The sequence below is a fragment of the Triturus cristatus genome, chromosome 3_1 (genome assembly GCF_964204655.1).
Source record: "Triturus cristatus chromosome 3_1, aTriCri1.1, whole genome shotgun sequence".
Lineage (NCBI taxonomy): Eukaryota > Metazoa > Chordata > Amphibia > Caudata > Salamandridae > Triturus > Triturus cristatus.
The window spans coordinates 1,061,585,147-1,061,603,616 of record NC_140583.1 but is presented as its reverse complement, the minus strand read 5'-3'; the positions used below and the strand labels follow the sequence as shown (position 1 = coordinate 1,061,603,616).

Here is an 18,470-nt window from a genome sequence, read left to right as displayed (position 1 = left end):
TATGTTAGCTAAAAACTTAGCTCTTGAGCCTGGAGGTCGGTAAATCAACATTCCCTTGAAGGATGATTTTGCCGATAAGCCTAGGGTGAATGTGAGCGACTCATATTCTGAACATATGTGTGGTTTAGCTGTAAGTTTGAAGTGGCTTTTATACATTATGGCAATGCCGCCACCTCTTTTTATTGGTCTATCAAGTCTGTACACATTGTAGTTGCTAGGAGTGGCTTCTGCAAAATCAGGTCCTGAGGCCTCATCGCCCCATGTCTCGGTGATAAACAGTAGGTCAAGTTTTTGCGAATCGACCAGGTCTGCGATTTCTGTTTTATGTTTGGGGAGGGATCTGGCGTTTATTAGTGCTGCTTGTATTGAAAGTAAGTTGTTTAGTGAAGGTTTGACGGGACATTTAGTGCAGGTTGGACATGGTAGTGGGCCTAAGATATGATTGGAGTATCTTACATGCGGGAGTTTATGCGGATGATCCGCTAGGTGTTTCAGTTGTCGTAATTCGTCGGTGGAATAAGTTAATCTCACCGTAGGTGTAGGAGGCCGAGGCGCTGGAGTTGAAGGGGGGGTGGCCGTTGGCCCGTCCTCGGCGCGGACGAGCGCAGACGAGCTTGCCTTATGCGCGCCTTCGGCGCGCATTCGTCGCGCCCGCTGCGCTCGTCCGCTGCGCTTCCGGTTGCAGCACATATTTATGTTTACTGGGCTGGCATAGGGAGTGGGCGTGGTCACGAGATTGGTGACGTGAGCGGGCGTGTCCGCAGCTGTGAGGCGGCGTTGCCCTAGCAACAGGATGCCGTGTCAGCCCTGAATCGGCTGGACGGTCTTAGTCCTGTGCGCTGCAATCAGGTGGGATTCAGCAGTTATTAAAAGCAGTGAAAGTACAATTTAAAAAGTAAACGTGCTAACTCCCGGCTTCCGCCTCAGGAGTGGAGTTCTTTTGAACGCGCGATCTCAATCAGCGCGCGCTCAAATAGGCTGGTGGGCGTGGTCACGAGATTGGTGACGTGAGCGGGCGTGTCCGCAGCTGTGAGGCGGCGTTGCCCTAGCAACAGGATGCCGTGTCAGCCCTGAATCGGCTGGACGGTCTTAGTCCTGTGCGCTGCAATCAGGTGGGATTCAGCAGTTATTAAAAGCAGTGAAAGAGAAAGGACCCTCTGGTGGCTCACGAGTAGCCAGATTCCAAAGGAGACACCAGGAGAAAGAACCCTTCGGTGGCTCACGAGTAACCAGATTCCAAAGGAGACACTGGGAGAAAGAACCCTTCGGTGGCACACGAGTAACCAGATTCCAAAGGAGACACCAGGAGAAAAAACCCTCTGGTGGCTCACGAGTAGCTAGATTCCAGAGGAGACACCAGGAGAAAAAAACAGAGTTAGCAGATTCCAAAGGAGACACCAGGAGAAAGAACCCTTCGGTGGCTCACGAGTAACCAGATTCCAAAGGAGACAACAGGAGAAAGGACCCTCTGGTGGCCCACGAGTAAGCAGATTCCAAAGAAGACACCAGGAGAAAGAACCCTTTGGTGGCTCACGAGTAAGCAGATTCCAAAGGAGGCACAAGGAGAAAAAACCCTTCGATGGCCCACGAGTAAGCAGATTCCAGAGGAGACACCAGGAGAAAGGACCATTCAGTGGCTCACGAGTAAACAGATTCCAAAGAAGACACCAGGAGAAAGAACCCTTTGGTGGCTCACGAGTAACCAGATTCCAAAGGAGACACCAGGAGAAAGGACTCTTCGGTGGCCCACAAGTAACCAGATTCCATGGAGGCATCAGGAGAAAGAACCCTTCGATGACTCACGAGTAACCAGATCCCAAAAGAGACACCAGGAGAAAGGACCCTTGGGTGGCCTACGAGTAACCAGATTCCAAAGGAGGCACCAGGTGAAAGGACCCTCTGGTGGCTCACGAGTAGCCAGATTCCAAAGGAGACATCAGGAGACAAAACCAGAGTAAGCAGATTCTAAAGGAGACAACAGGAGAAAGGACTCTTCGGTGGCTCACGAGTAACCATATTCCAAAGGAGACACCAGGAGAAAGGACCATCTGGTGGCTCACGAGTAGCCAAATTCCAAAGGAGACACCATGAGAAACACCAGGAGAAAAAACCCTTTGGTGGCTCATGAGTAGCCAGATTCCAAAGGAGACACCAGGAGAAAAAACCAGAGTAAGCAGATTCCAAAGGAGACACCAGGAGAAAGAACCTTTCGGTGGCTCATGAATAACCAGATTCCAAAGGAGACACCAGGAGAAAGGACCCTCTGATGGCCCATGAGTAAGCAGATTCCAAAGGAGACACCAGGAGAAAGAACCCTTTGGTGGCTCACGAGTATGCAGATTCCAAAGGAGGCACAAGGAGAAAGAACCCTTCGGTGGCTCACGAGTATCTCTAGAAACACAGTTGTAGCACTCCCTTACCAGTCACAATGAATTCAACAAAAGCATATATCCCATGTATATATGTCCCAACACAATGTAGAAGAGTTTTTAAGTCCGCAGGTGTGTATATCCTGTTCAGATCATATGTAGGTTTTCAAAGACCATCCACGAATCATATCCAATGAAAAAACTCATTTATTCATGTAAGACAAATTCCCAGCAGTTATTGAAGCCAACTCGTGTTTCGTCTGTACACATCAGTATTCAGACTTTTTCAAGGCAGAATGGATGAACATAAGCCAGGGTTCCACAACGCAACGAGTCCTCCTTGTTAGTAGTGTCCAAATATAAAAACCACTTAGTCATATAGTTCCTGGAATAGCTGGCAAGTCCACAGCTATATCTGTAATGACGTCAAAGTAGTGCTAATGATTGTTATAGCAAATGCATCAACACTCAGGAAGCCCCAACTCAGGCCCCACGTAATGTTGTGAACAATGTTCCTCTGGTGAAGAAGCAAAATAAACCTCTGTTCTGGTCTGGGCCAAACCCTGATAAGTCGGTCCCCTTTCACGCCAGAGTGATAGAAAGACACACCGTCCTTGTGCTTCTCCGTGCCCCACGGCACAAGGAGAAAGAACCCTTTGGTGGCCCATGAGTAAGCAGATTCCTAAGGAGACACCAGGAGAAAGAACCCTTTGCGGCCCACGAGTAAGCAGATTCCAAAGGAGACACTAGGAGAAAGAACCCTTTGGAGGCTGATTCGAAAAAGGCTGATGACTTGCATACACTTTGGTATATCCTTTTGCCTAATGTTTAGATCAAATCTTACCAAAAAAAACACATAAGCAGGCTTATTCACTGCATGTTCCCTATACCAAGAATGGGGTACTACATCTTGTCACTGAAACATTAACAACCATTTAATTCACTAAAACACTCACTACAGTATCATGGCCAAGAGTTTAGCCAATCCATGTTGGGGACCTTTGTAACTAGTGGAGTTGCGGCATCCTAAAATGCTAAAGACAATTTTTAGCAGCCGCCTTCCAACCAAAAGCAGTGCTACTCTTGGTCCCAACTTGGGTAACCTCACCTCATTAAGCTCAATTATTTTTCCCTCTTACGGCATGGCTGTAATAGTATAGCCGACATCAATATTTGGTGATAGAAATTCCAGTGCAAAGTTGGTTTAAAGACAGAGGCACATCCGCCCTCCTAAAAGAAATAACCAGTGAAGCCCAGAGCATTACCATGGCAAGAAGTGTAAAACCCACTAAAGATAGGTAGATGGTTAGTTCCTGTAATAACAAGGGACAGTATAACGCAATTATCAAGAAATGACACAGATTGTAATGGTAATCCTAAATGTGCAGGGTCTAAACTCCTCAATGACAAATGGGCTCTACTCAAATGACTGTATAGTAACGTATACAATGTAAATGTGTTTGTGCTTATATAGCGCACAGCTACCCCATTTCAGGGTTTCCCAGCGCTGTACTCATACCACTAGGGAAGCCTTCCTGGCTTTTCCCTGTGAAATGTCCACTCCTGGGCATCCCCAGGGTGAAGCCAGGCATCCCAGCGCTGTTGGGGCCATTGTGGAGATTAAGCAAGCTATTACCCAGAGTTGCAGCATGGGACACATGATTAGAATAGGCACCGAGGCGAGAAATCAAGTCCGAGGAATTATGAGCCCAAGACCTGCCAAGCCCCGCCAAGGCACAAATTGAACCCTGGTCTCAGGCCAGACCTCTGCATCAGGGTCTGCCGCTCTAACCATTGAGCCACACTTCTCCACGATGTAGTGTTGATACAAGAGATCCATTTAAGAATGGACAAGTACAGACTAAAATCACACAGGGTTTCTATGCAATACTATGTATGCACCACCAACAAGACTTAGAAGCTACATGTATGAAGCATTTTTGCGTTCACAAACAGCAAAAATGCTTTTATGAATTACAAAGCCCAATTGTGATTCGGCACTGTGTTACCGAATCGCAAATTGGTTTTGAGATTCGGTATTTGGACGGGGCGTGTTGAGGGCATCCCTTCATGATACCGAATTAAAATGATATGGACAAATGATTTGCACCTGAAATGCGATTGCAAAACATTCACAAATTACCACCAATTGAAAGTTGGTGGTAATCCATTAGCAAATGGAAAAGGGTATATTTTCTCCATATATAGTATATATTTCTTTTTAACAAAGTATTATATAGCGCGAACTTGTCGCAGTATTGGAGCGCTTTACATAGCACCAGTTACGTTACATGAGGACACATTCATTTTTGTTAGGCACGGGGAGATTAAGTGATTTGCCCAGAATCACAGGATGTTCAGCGTCATTGCGGAGATTCGAACCGGTTCCTCAGATTCGAGGTCAACCGCCCTAGCTGTTAGGCCAACTCCTCTCCCAAATCTTAAAGTTTATGGGTTTTGGTTAATTGCATACAGATGAGGAGAATATCTTTCGATGCCTTTTTGTTGAATATTTTGTGCCACCACATCACTTGGTGGGGAGAGACTGCTTCTTTCCGATCTCCCAATGTGTTGCCAGCGAGAGCGGGCGGTGGAGTGCTGGGCAATGCTCCTTCAATATTTGCCTTATATCATTGTTCCAGCTTAGCTTTGCAGGGCTGATTGCCTTCATAGGTTCATAAAGCACAGTTCTTCCTCTTTTTCACCTCAGACCATCGTCCCGGGGTTTACTGCTTTGTTGTGGAAGGAATCTTAAGGTAGAAGTATCTATCAGAAAAATATTACCTTCGATACAAAGCTTTTAGTGGATTCTCTATTTACCTCCAGATTCCTCACCAAGTCACCCATCTGCCTGTCTGTACTGAGGGGTGATGTTCATTAAAAATAATCCAGGTTAGTTTTTGCACTGCATTTCTGTGATCTTTGTCAATATCGTGCATGGCTCTTAGAGTGTGGAAGAAAGGATGGGAGTTTCCCTCAGAGCATCATTATACTGTTGTAAGATGGCTGCCATGCAGATTGTGAAGGTGGTGGCCACATGGGAATAATTAAAATAGAACACTCGATACACAATATAATGGCGGTGGTCTGGAATGCTTAGGTGCACTGCATAGTAAATATGTGCATGAAGAGGTGCTGATAGCTCTGAAAAAGAAGCAAGCAGCCTGGAGCTATGGATTAGTATGAGTGGAAGGTGGGCTCCTTGGCCCTTTGCCTCTCAAAACAAAAGGAATAGACATGGGAGGTACTAAGCACTGGGGAATGTAAAGCATTGGCCCAGACGTCCTGCCAATCATATGCAAACCTTGTCAGGTGGATGCATCACGTACGATTGGCCAAATGCCAACACTCACAGGGCTATAGTGGGACTGGCTGTACCACTAGCCCATACTGTGTCCAGTAGATAGAAGCAATTTATTAATGAGACTCAAGCATGCCAGTAGTAGAAGAGGGTTGTCCCAAATCCCCTTTATGTAGATATTTTTAATGATTTTACTACTGCCTCGACAGGTCCAGCAAGAGGGGCATTATGCCTACCTGGTCCTGCAGAACTTCTTGGTTCGAGCCAGTACACAAACCCACCACCTTAGGTGGTACTGCTTTGGTATCTATTTACAAGGTAAGAAATCCGAGGTTAGAAGTATCCATCAGAAGAACAAGTTGCTGACCTTCGGTAACAATCTTTCTGTACGATACACTTTCTAGCTGCAGATTTCGCACAGAACTCCCCACCTCCCCGTTTTTTAAACTTGTCCCTTTTTCCATCGAAAAAGGTTCCAATTTGGAGATGTGCACACTGGTCATGTCATTCTGCTGATAGGCTTATGCATCTGAGGGCGCAGACAGCCAAAGAAAGCAGCTATCATCAGAGGTGCTTATATGCGGCCCCGGTTCTAACTTTCACACCGGATTGACACTAGTGCCTAGCCGCATGACACCACCTGATACCGTGCAGTATCCCTTTTAAAGTTTCTGAATCCAGTCTGATGCCTCAGGAATATATATTTTTTTTTTCAAAAGAGGGACAGGGAGCCGAGTTTGTAGGTCCTGCACACAGGCTCCCGGGTTGGCTAAGAACTAAAGGGGATGTGCAGTTCCTGCATTGCAGCGCCGGCCTGACGAAGGGCAAACGCCTGATGATGAAGCATGACACCTCCCGGGGGATGTGAGGGCATCGCGAAGAAAGACCTCTCTTTTCCCCACGTCCAGACAGGAGCTGCACACCCTCTTTAGTTCTTAGCCTCAGAAATATTCACAGAGTGAGTAATCTGTGGTTAGATAGAGTATCTACCAGAAAGTTTGTTAACAAATGTAAATAACTTGTTCTTCATTTCAATAGTGCATTTAAAACACAAAACAAATCATGTTCTGAAATTAATGGGTCTATTAGGATGGCGGACAGATGGCTGCCGCCGGGCCGGCTGTGTCAGCCGCCAGGCCAGCGGCAGATATTCGACCACGATCGCAACCCGGAAAACCGCCAGTCACATTAGCATGGCGGTGATGACCGCAGCAGTGAGAAATTCCGCCTGCCACTTTTCCACCGGTAGCAGTCCGCACGCATGCCTGGCAGGCGGAGCTGGACCGCTAAAATGGGGCCGGTGCAGGACCAGGCTCCGCCGGCATGATTATGATGCCGGCGGTAGCCAGCTTTTCCGCTGTGGTGGAACCGCCATCGAGAGGCATGCGAAGAATGTCTCCGGGGGCTCATTGTGGGCCCCCAATATGTTGGAGGGGTGTTGGTGCACTAGGGAGGTACCCATGGTACCCCCCTACATGTCCCTGTACCAGGTGTCAGGCACTGTGCAGTACCTGCCACGCAGTGCAGGGATATTCAGGACATGCTCCTTTAGACATTGCGGTGGTGCTGCTGGCAGCAGCAACCGCTGCAATGTTAAAGGCCGTGATCGTACCGCCGCGGGTGGATTTCGACTGCGGAGCATACTAATTGGACCGGCGGGTTATGCCGCGGTCCTGGCGGGTGGTCTTTTCCCGCTACCATGGTGGCCGGGGTGATTTTCCGACCACCATCCTAATAGACCCCAATAACTTTTGGGTTAAAGGGTACCATTGTCAAAGATGATAGGCCATATCCCTGACCACCAATGACACATTCATTACAGTCAGTCACCATCCGACAATGCTGTTTTCAATTAGTTCACGGCTGAGGTTAATGCTTTCATCCTCATCACTGTCATCTTGCTCACGCATGTCATCAACATCATCCTGGGGTCGCCACTGATAACCTCATCAGGAATTAATGGTATGTTCTTCCCCAAGGCAATCTTGTCAAGCACACGACAGAATACCCCAATCTTGTAGATTTTGGCAGGAGAATAGAGGAATGACCCTCCTTTCTTGCTTAGGAGCCTGAACTGGCCATTAGAAACCTAACCACCCTCTCCAAAGAATAAATAAAACGAATTTCGTTGCGCGCGCTGCATCTCATTTTGCGATGCAGCGCGCACAAAGGAATTCGTTTTATTTATTTAAATGTGTACTTACCTCCGTTCATCCATATTCCGGTGTTTACATTTCCCCACCCTGCCCCTCCCCCGCCCCGCCTCACTGCCCCACCGAACTCCCTCCACGGACCGCTACTGCCATGAGATAACTATACCTGGTGATTTTCTGCGGTTTTGTTTGTTTAAAAAAGTATGTTTCAACTGGCATTTTCACCTAACTAGAACGTCACTTTAACCTTTGGTTTCCTCAGTGTACATAAGTATATTTATATATATATTCATATTTTCAGGTATTCATATTCCTAGACTATATATCAATGAAAAACAAAATTAATAGTTTGATTTATATTTTTGTGGATGGGCTACTCCATCCCAAACATGATGGATATCCTAGTGTTGGGAGTATCACAGCATTCCTTCCAAGCTAGAAACCAAGACCATCATCAAGTGGTTGTGTAGGCTTAGCATGGACATCAATTAGGGGGTCACCAGGAGGTCGCAGCTGTGACACCCTATACTGCGACTTGTGACCCTTGGTAATTTGCATGCAACCCCTGTCTTCAAAATCAAACTAGATTTTATTTGAATTACTTGTTCTTGGCGAAGGTGCTATTTACAAAAGCACAAACTCAGTATGCCTGTGTAAAATTATTTTTAAACATTTTTCCACTTTTCTGTCCCAGTGTATCTGTTTTCATTAACTGGTGTCTGCTCTGCCTGAAGCCTTACAGCAGTTAATCTGAAATCAGCAACAATGAAACCCCGCCCACTTGGGGAAACCCATGATGAACCAGCAAGTATAAAGGTGCTGGGTTTGTGCCTTGACGCAGGGCTTCAGCACTCTTTTACGAACTGCGATAAGAGCCATTCAGAGGTTGTGCGGCCGAGAAACAGGTGCCTGGATCTGAAGCTGCAGCATATTTAGTTTTCAGCTACTAAAGAAAGTAAGTCCAGGGCTGGCTCAAGGACAGTGCGACTGGTGCAGCCGCACCGGGTGCTGACCTCAGGGTGGGGGGGAGGAAGGGGTTGCTGTGTTTAAAAATAACAGGGGTTTAAAAAGCAACTGATGCTGAGTTCCTTGTGTGTTCAGCAGCTTTCAGGTAACAATAAAAGTGTCAAGATAACTCTGGTGATTAATGTTCCTGCTAGAAAGAGATTGGAGTTCTGTCTAATGGTGGTTTTGTCTCATCATAAAGTAGCGCAGGGGGTTAATATGCCTGCTGCAAAGAGCAGGCACCTCTCCAATCGTTGAATTGTATAGTATGTGGATCACTCAGTGGGTTACTGCTTTTGTTACAGAGATCCTTTTGTTACTTGCAGTTCATAAATTACAACCCTAATTTAGCACAGTGAGCTATGAACTGTCATCCAAAAACTGCATGGTACAGGTTAGAATATTAAGTCCCCCCTCCGCACCCCTCAGTCTCTCATTATCCTAATTTTGTTAAAAAGGGGTCATTTGGGTAGAAATACATTCTTATTAATAAAGCAAACCACTGTGGTACATTTTGAATCCTGAGTTTGTACTTCTCCAGACCAAACACTCTTAATATACACTGCCTACTTGCGTCAGTGACATGTGACTCCTACACTTTGTAATCCTCATTGTTTTAGGTAACATTTCCTATAGGCTGATATACACACATATGATTCATTGGCCCTTTATAATGTGTGTGTGATGTAAAGTGCTCTGACACCTTATACTGGTATGAGAGGTGCTACTACACAAATGAAATGCACGTGAGAGAGGGGCTACGGAGAGAGGACGGGCATTGGTGAAGTATGGTGGTGAGGGAATTCGTTGGGAAGGAGGATTTTCTTTGGGGGCACAAACCAAGATTGTCGCAGTGGGCACCACAAGCGCTAAATCTAATCTGAATACAGCTTCAATATCAAATCCCACACCGCGCTATATACTGATGGGGAAAAGTATTTACCAGTTGGAGAGCTAAATACACAGGACTTAAGCACAACAAGCAATGCCAATAATAGCTGAATCCAGTTTTTATAGTTTTAAAACCAAGCCTGTTAGCTGTAATGTACCCGTTGTTAAGTGTGACCTACGTGTAACTGGCATTATGGGAAATAAGGTAGCTTATTACCTACTCAACTGCCTGTATAAGAAAGAAGGGAGGCAAAAATGTTAAGAGGCAAAGTGTCTCATTAGAGCGACAGAGAAAATAGGGGGGTGCAAAGTTCACTTAATTTTCTCTTCCGTAATCAAAGTTTCAGCAATATGCGAGAGGCAAAATCTGGCATTATGTACTATATTTTAGCATCAAAAGCATCCTTGCCCCCATTTTGGTTCAAAAAACACATTTTGTGGCAAAAATAGTTCTAAAGTTCAATTAAAGCAAGCAACAGCTCCTCACATTCTGTTCGTGTTGGTTCCATGCTAATTTATTCCCCTCATTGGTGGCTTAATTATGTAACCTAGCGTTATTCGATAAATTTCCCTTGTCAAGCATACTGTGAAAAGGCCCAAAATTATGCAAGATTACACCACTCTAAAGAAAATTTTAACCCGGGCCAAAAACAAAATTGGCAAAGGGCTCCTGGACAAGATCCTTCTATGGCACACTGGGCAAAGTGTAGTTTGAATAAGGTGGCAAATATTGAGAACCATCTTCTCTGTGAAATTTTAAAACGTAGAACTCCTCCTCCCCACATAACCCATGACTCTGGCTTCACGTGTGCGTTAGAGAGGGACAGGAAGACAGAGATATCTGTGTCTGACAGTGTGCGTCCTACTCTTTATGGCATCTGTGTTGAACTGTGAACATGTACATGAGATTTTTAATTTGTGTTTTGATGCGTGTTTTAGGAATGTCTGTCTGGTTGTATCTGTTAGGAAAGTTTGGGTGTGTATGTGTTTTAGGCATGTGTGCCACGTTGTGTGTGCGTATGAACATGTTATAAACACATATCCGCCATTGTCTGTCAATAAAAGGTGCAAAATGTGAGTGGGTGCAGAGTTCCCTAAGGTGGGGTGGAGTCGAGATTCGATCAGGTGAGGGTGCGGACACATATAACTGAGAGAGCAATCAGTGAAAACAGGTGAGGAAAGGAATGCAGGGCGCAGGATTCAGGAGGCGTTACACCCACCAGTTAATGAGGACTGGGGGTGTAAATCTGAGTGGGGGGGCTCTATTCTGCAGGATGAGAGAGTGTTAGGGGCACCTAACAGGCGGGCCTGCTATTTCAATATATGAGGGGATTGTATGCACACAAGTGACGGGGTAGGTGCAGATGAGTTAGAGAGATTGATGCTTACAGGTTATAGGGACACACACGCGCACACACACGCACACACACACACACACACACACACCCCTCTAAAAGCCCTTACATAAGAGGAGGTTAGTTATGCGATGAAAATGAACTACAACTACAGGCATATAGGTCAGAGAGGGGTGGTGTGCACACTGGGTGAGCCTAGAAAGCTTAAGCTGTCCAGTTCAAGTCTGAGTAGCTGGGTGGTTCTGTGCAAACAGGCGTAAAAGACAAGGCGCACACAACTGAAAGTTTGCTGGATGCACACAAATGATAGGTGCCATGTGGATGCAGGTGATATGAATGTTTGAATACAGTTAATAGGGCAAGCTGTACATAGGGGAGTTGCGCGCTATAGAAATACCATATACATACGATGGGCCCAATTCACAAAGGTAAACTGAGGCGAATGTCCAACTTTACGACTTTCGGTATTCACTAAGTGCATTTACTACCCGTAAAGGCCCTTTGTGAATACCGAAAGCCGTAAAGTTAGACTTCACAGCAGTTTATCTATGTGAATGCGGCCCATTGTGTCTAGGTGCCCACAGGCAAGATGTTGCTAGGTGCCGAGAGGTTCGTTGATCCTGTACCCTCACACACAGGAGATGTAGGTGGAATATGCGCACAGGTGACATGTGGATTAGTGAAGGAAAGTGCTAGAGCACCAGCTGCACAATAGCGAAAAGTGCCTACAATTACACATGGCGGGTATAAAAGTAAGAAGTGACCAGGTGCACAAAGGTTTTAAAATTAAAAACGTGTTCTGAAGGGTAACACATTAATAAGGTTTCAAGAGGCATTTGTGGTGTGCTACATATATGGCTAACATAATTGATGTATTTCATGGGGTCCAGTGCAGGTCAAGAAATTAGTCTAAATACAACTCTCCTACTGAATCCGTGGTTGTCCTGAAAATATTGACTTATGTTGAATTTTGCTTGTATAAAAATGACATTTTTAGCAATCAAATATAGATATATGGTTCACAAATAAGGGATGGAGCTAAAATGGTATTCCCAGACTAGGCACACAGATTTCCTGTGTATGTAATCAATTGTTATTAGAAAATAACACAGAGGATGGGAAATTGTGTGTAAGGAAAGTGACTGTGTTTTTGGAGGGTATATTTGTACATGGAGGTGAGCAGATGCTTTCTGTGTGCAAAGTGGCTCCTATAAAGAAAGCTTACTCATGTGTACCACCCAGGGTCAACCTTTGAGTAATGCTTATGGTAATAATGGCAGCACCATCATATTGTATTGTGAGTAGAAATCTTCAGGTTTCGCCTTCATATTTAGAGTTTCCGCTTGGGTCTTTAAGTCTGTATTTTGATTATTGAGGCTATGTCTTGGTATGGTATGGTTGGACCTAAGCAGATTGTGGTTGACATACGATGGCTGAGCCGAGGTATATCAATCTGAGCCTCAGCATTTTAAGCCTTGTTTAAGAGGAAGATGACTATGGCTGGTCTATGCTATTTGTATCCCTGGCCAATCCTGAGGGCTTTTTGTGGCCACGCCCATGGAACATCAAAACAGCAGCCTAGACAATATATGACTGGTAGCTAATGCTCTCGAAATTGTTTTCCGTGTGGGCGATTATGAATGGTTTCTGTGCACTGCAGCCATATGCATCGAAAACTTGTGGCCACTCTCTAAGCAAGAAAGTGAGCTACCAGAGTCAGTTGAATTTGCCAGAAGTGAGATCACTCACCTTTAAACCCAACGTTGCACCACAGGGAGGACCCTTTGTCTGAATCTTAGCCCCTCCAAAGCCTGCTATTGATGAGTCAGTAGGGGAAGGAAGGGCTAGGAGTGAACACCACAGAACGATAACAGATCACTTCATAAGTGTTTTATTCCAATGACATTAATATAGCACTCACCGGCCCTAACATGGTGTTGAAGTGCTTTACGCCAAGCGACACACTGCTCTGAAACTAAGGGTAAGCTGTTAATCCAGTGTTTCTTGCTGTTGATGGTGCACAGGTTAGTCTAATTCTCTCAAGGAGACCATTACCTGTCTGCATTTCCACTCCAGTGTTTTTTTTTTATCATAACAAATTGTATTCAGTTTTGATGGTACAGATAAATCAGGGCCCAGTGTAGGCCACATATATGAAAATCGATGCAGAATGTACCACTTTTGAAATATCAATAACAATTCAGCCAGTCGAACATCTGGCCTGTACATTAAACAATGACACCTTATCCCACCAAGTACCCACCACTGCATGCAGTTTGATGTTGTGAGGCAAAACTTGAAATTATTGATCTACGATTTACTAATGAATTGTGTATTATGCAGGGGGATCTATAAGGGTTCGGGGTGTAATATCGGAGGTAGTTCAATTCCTCGATATGTCGCCCAGCCGGAACAAATATTTCTATGTTTTTGTGGGCAACCCTGTGCCAGGAAGACTGTGATTTTGGCACCCATACATTTATGCATGGCTTTTTTCCAATTTCCGATGCTCGGCGGGGTCGCCGCCTTCCACATCTGGGCAATGTCCCTTTTAGCCAGAGTTAGGCCAAGGAACAGCAAATGTTGTTTATGACGATTTCCAGCAATGTCTTCCTTGCTATGGAGTAATAATAGCTTGGGGTCGTGTGGAATGGTCCAGGCCAAAACCTCACCCAGACAGGACACGATCCTCTGCCAAAATGGCTGCAACACTCCACAGCTCCAGACCGTATGTAGAAAGGAACCTTCAGTGTCTCTGCAACGGAGACAATGAGGGGACTGAACAACCCCCATTTTCCACAAACAGAGCCGAGTATAGTATGCTCAGTGGCGATATTTAAACTGAATGAGACGATATCTTGTGGAGATCGCCGCGCTTCGGGGACTGGCCAGGACCTCGGTCCGGTCATCATCAGTTATTGTGGGGATGCCGGTCTCCCAGGCCTCTCTGGTCTCATGTAGCCTATTTCGTGTATGTGTAGTCAGAGTTTGATAGATTTGTCAGATCTTATGTGCTACTAGGTCTCCCATCAATAATCAACCTTCCAGGGAATGGAACTCTGGTAGCTCATCTAATAAGCGAATGTGGGGGGATAGGGCGTGTCGCAATTGGAGATATTTGTGGAACTGTGATTTATGTAGTTGAAACTCTGAATGCATTTGCTGGAAGGATTTTAATATGCATCCCTGCATGATGTCTCCTAATGTAGAGATTCGAAGAAGATCCCATTTATGAAAGCCTTTAAAAGAAGTCACATCTCTCATGTATATACCTTGCCACAAGGGGTCATCTGTGTCAGGCATCCCTGCCATTCCATGGCTTTGAGTGTGGAGCACCATCATTGTATGGCTGTTCTGCTAGCTGGAGGGAGGGTGTCTTACTTAGTTTAGGAATATAGCAATGTTTGTAAAGGAGTGCCCTCCATGGCTAGCCGTTCCACAGCGTAAGCCGGGTCTGTCTGTGAACTGTACCACCGCTCATTGACAACTAAGCAGTGTCATTCTTTTAATAAACATTGTTATCAGCAGCATGGCAATGCAAAACTCAGCCAAGAGGACCATACTCTCATGCACAGGACCCATACAGAGGTGCGAATTGTTACAGTACTATTAGGTAAAACAGTCCAGATAATAACCCCTGCAAATGCATCTATCCATGTGTAAATAATCCCTCACAGAAAGTAAAAAAGAAACAAATAGTCGAGTAGGAGATGAAGCGGTGTGTAGGGTGAAATGTAGTCACCAGCAGAGAGAAAGGGGAATCACTCCAGTGTCTTTGAGGTGGATTAGAATTAGTATCAGGTATGATCCTTAGTGGGGGGGTGAATGTGAGTTCATGCAGATGGTGGGATTAGTAGATGAGCAAGAGGAGATCAGGTATTGTTAGGTTGCATGGTCTGATTTTCAAAGAAAGACAGCTTGCGATCTTTGAGATGAGGTATGGGTAATTTGCATAAATGCAATAATAGAGATTAGGGCTTCCTTTGGTGTCTCCCTTTCACCTGCATATTGTGCTTGCCACTTCAGGAGTTGGTCTTCTTGACTCGGGTGGGACTATGTCCCCCAGTTATCACAGTGGCAGGGTGGGGCAAGCACAATGGACATCGCGCTCTTATGCGCTGCACGGATCCTGCAGTGCAGGTTTCATTTGGTGACTCCCTTTCGCCTGAATATTGCACTTGCCATGCCAGGACTTGGTGTATTTGACTTGGGTTGGACTACGTACCCAAGTTATCACAGTGGCAGGGCGGGCAAAGCACATCAGGCATCACACTCTTAAGCACTGCACGGATCCCGCAGCGCGGGACGCGACCGAGTATGCACCCGTGCCACGATGAGCCAGTCTAAACAAGTCTGGACTGGGCCACCCCCCTTACATCAGTCCTCAATTTGGGGTGACCGTTATCTTCTATTCACAAACTAGGTTCCTTTACCTTTCATGCCTTTCAAGCCCACTTGAGCTATAGTGTTGTGAAGCTCTGGTATGCCACTCTGCTTTTATACTGCGGTGTCCTCCTGTGAGGTAATGTTAACACAGCAAAGTAGGCCCATTGGAATTGACGCATGATAAGGGATCTTGAGGTCTTCACTCTTTGTGTGTCTGAGCATACTTAGCTCATGTAGTGTCGGCATTGTGGACAAAAGAAAAGTGTAGTAGGGTCTTTGGCTGTATCCCCTCCCACCAAAGTTACCTCGATATACCGGATGCTGCAGAGGGTGAAGGGTGGTTATCTCTACAGAGACTGAATTGGCAGAGAGGTGACTGTCCTTGGGCTCAGGCTTGACCTCACCTACACCAACTAACACAATTGAGGCAAGAATAGCCACCATCGTTCCTAATGTTGCTTCATGCAAATTCAACAGGTACCAAGTCCAATTTTCATGCTCATCTATTGTAGCGCACTCCCCGAGGTGCATCAGGTGAAGTGACATTGGTCCCCAGCAGCTGTCAAGAAGTCTAGAAGGGTTACTCTGAATAAATCCATAGAGACTGGCATCCAAGTTGATCTCACCAGGACCTCCTATCTTGATGATCAGTCCCTTAGTATTTCAACAGGAGGGGGTACTGACATTATAGCCTTGGATGGCCCAATTAGTGGTAGATCTCATCTTTAAGGTCCAGGACATTATGCACATGGAACTTGCCTCAATCCTGGCGCACCTTTCAGCAATGGAGCAAGGACTTAAAGACATCCTCAAACCTCAGCCTTTAATGTCACAGGCACCTGGGCTTGTCTTCACAAGTGAGGTGGGAGGGCGCGCCGGTCATATCACTATTTTGGACTCCCCTACGTCTGCTGTATCTGCTAACAATGCGCTAGATACCACATATTAATCACAGACTGGAGACACTTCGCAACAAGAGCCTCCAGGGGAACCAACGCAAGAAAAGAAAGCATCATTGGGTACCCCAACACTTATGACCCCTTACAAAGCTGGAAAGTTCCTGTGATCAATTTACTCCTGCATCTTGTCCTTTTGAGGCAATTTTGACAGGAGCCCCACAGCTATATGAAGATCAGAGAGAATCCCTTGAGGAGCTCGTAAACAAATCATTGAGCTGGCTCAGGAGGAACAGGGAATTCACCTCTCATATGGCAAATAACATGCTATTTACCCGCAGGGTGGAGTGGATTGGGCCGGGGCTGGTGGGCTGCACATGGGACTGTGTAATAATCAACTTTAAAGACCCACATCTGGTATGAAGGCTGCTCTTTGATCATGTGAGCAAACAGGAAGGTGGATCCAAACTTTCTCTAATGCCCTTAGGCTACTTCTACAAACCCTAGCTTTTACATCAGGCACAACCGACCTTTGCTGAAGCATAGAGTCTTCTACCCTCGCAACAGTGCCAGCTCCCAATGACCCGCAACACAACCATGTAGTATTTAGTGTTCCTGTTTCTAATCGATTTGCTGCTCTGGAAGGAGTTGGTTGACTTATTGGTAACGTGTGCTGAATGCACTGTCCAGCCTGTAGTAACCAGCGATGGGCGTTGTAAGGCTAGGCACTGCCAGGAGGGTGGGGAGGGAGAAATGTTTAGTTCATCAGGTTGTTGGAGACAGGAAACAAGCTGATCACACAACTGACGATCGGGCCAATATGGAGCTGGGTGTTAGGGCAGAAGCAGAGTTAGCAGGTCCTTCTCATCAACCTACAAAGGTGGTTAGGCCCAGCCCAAGTTCCGCAGGCAGTGAGTCCGCAGATTCCGCTCAGTTAGCCAACAACTCACGTAAGTCCCTCAGTAAACCCAGTCCCAGTAACATTAGTGGCGGGGGTGAATCGAATCAGGGTTTCGTGCCCCGAACCCAACTCGCCCATTGACACGGGTGTGACATTTTGGGAAAGGGGCGTCGATGTGCCAGGTGTAATCCAATCCCCAACCCCCACTAAGATACTCTTGTGGAATGTTGGAGGGCTAAGTCCCAAACTAGATTGTGCTGTTTGGGGACTGTTTATGGATCTGCATGATCATTGTCTTTTCTAACCTTGCAGGGCCATGGTGTGGGTTACGCAAACTACAGTATGGAAGTGATACAATGAGGAAAGGGTAGTCCATCTGGGGGACTCACGTCCTGGGTCAGCTTCACACTTGGGTGAGTTGAAAAGGACATCAAGATTGTCACTGATGATATTTTATGTGTTAGCCTAACATTCCCCTGAATATAGTCATCTATGTATACAATGTTTATGTTAGACCTGCAGAGAACACATTAGAATCACTAACTATTGAGTTACTGTCCACACATCTGGCACTGTACCGGAAGGAGTTTTTAAAATTGTGGATGGGGACCTTAATTGTCAATTTGATCTCTTGGACATCAACATTAATTTTCTCATGCAGGAGGAAGATAGAGTCTGGTCTTTTCCTGATTTAGCAATTCCCCCAATTAAACAATGGTCTTCCCTGGCCCTACAAGTAAATGCTCTAGTCTTAAGTCAGAGTATTTGTGCATGGAATGGCAGAGCCCCATCAAATAGAGGCTGGTAGCACACATGTAACCTTATTCATAGCACCAGTTTAGTAGATTATCTACTGGTCGATGTAAGACTCTGGGCAAACCTTATTGGTATGGTAGTTCCACTCAGACATGATAGCAATCATATTACTTTAGTTCTTGCCATGGGTCTCCCCTACCTTACAGGGTTAGCTAGCCATCCTGATCCCTTTGATAGTAGGATCCGATTAACCTTCAACCGGCGTAGAGTTAAATGAAGTACCACTGTATGCTCTAAGGGGGTTGGGTGGGTCAATGTACAAACTAATGAAGAGAAGCCTTCCGAAACTGCTTTATCAGGACCTGCTTCTGGACCAAGATGAGTCCCTACTGATGATTGGGGAAATACATTACCAAATTTTCAAGGGCCTTAAAAATGACTATTTTTGTGGAAACCA

The 18,470-nt window shown here is 45.7% G+C and overlaps 1 protein-coding gene across 1 annotated transcript in view; it reads left to right on the top strand.

Annotated features, from left to right (window-relative positions):
- Positions 1 to 8,685: 8,685 nt before the first annotated feature.
- Positions 8,686 to 18,470, top strand: part of TREH (trehalase) — a 281,145-nt gene continuing 271,360 nt past the window's right edge. Inside the window, exon 1 of the mRNA XM_085645871.1 lies at positions 8,686 to 8,778. The gene's annotated coding sequence lies outside the window, so the exon portion shown is untranslated. The remainder of the gene's footprint in view (positions 8,779 to 18,470) is intronic.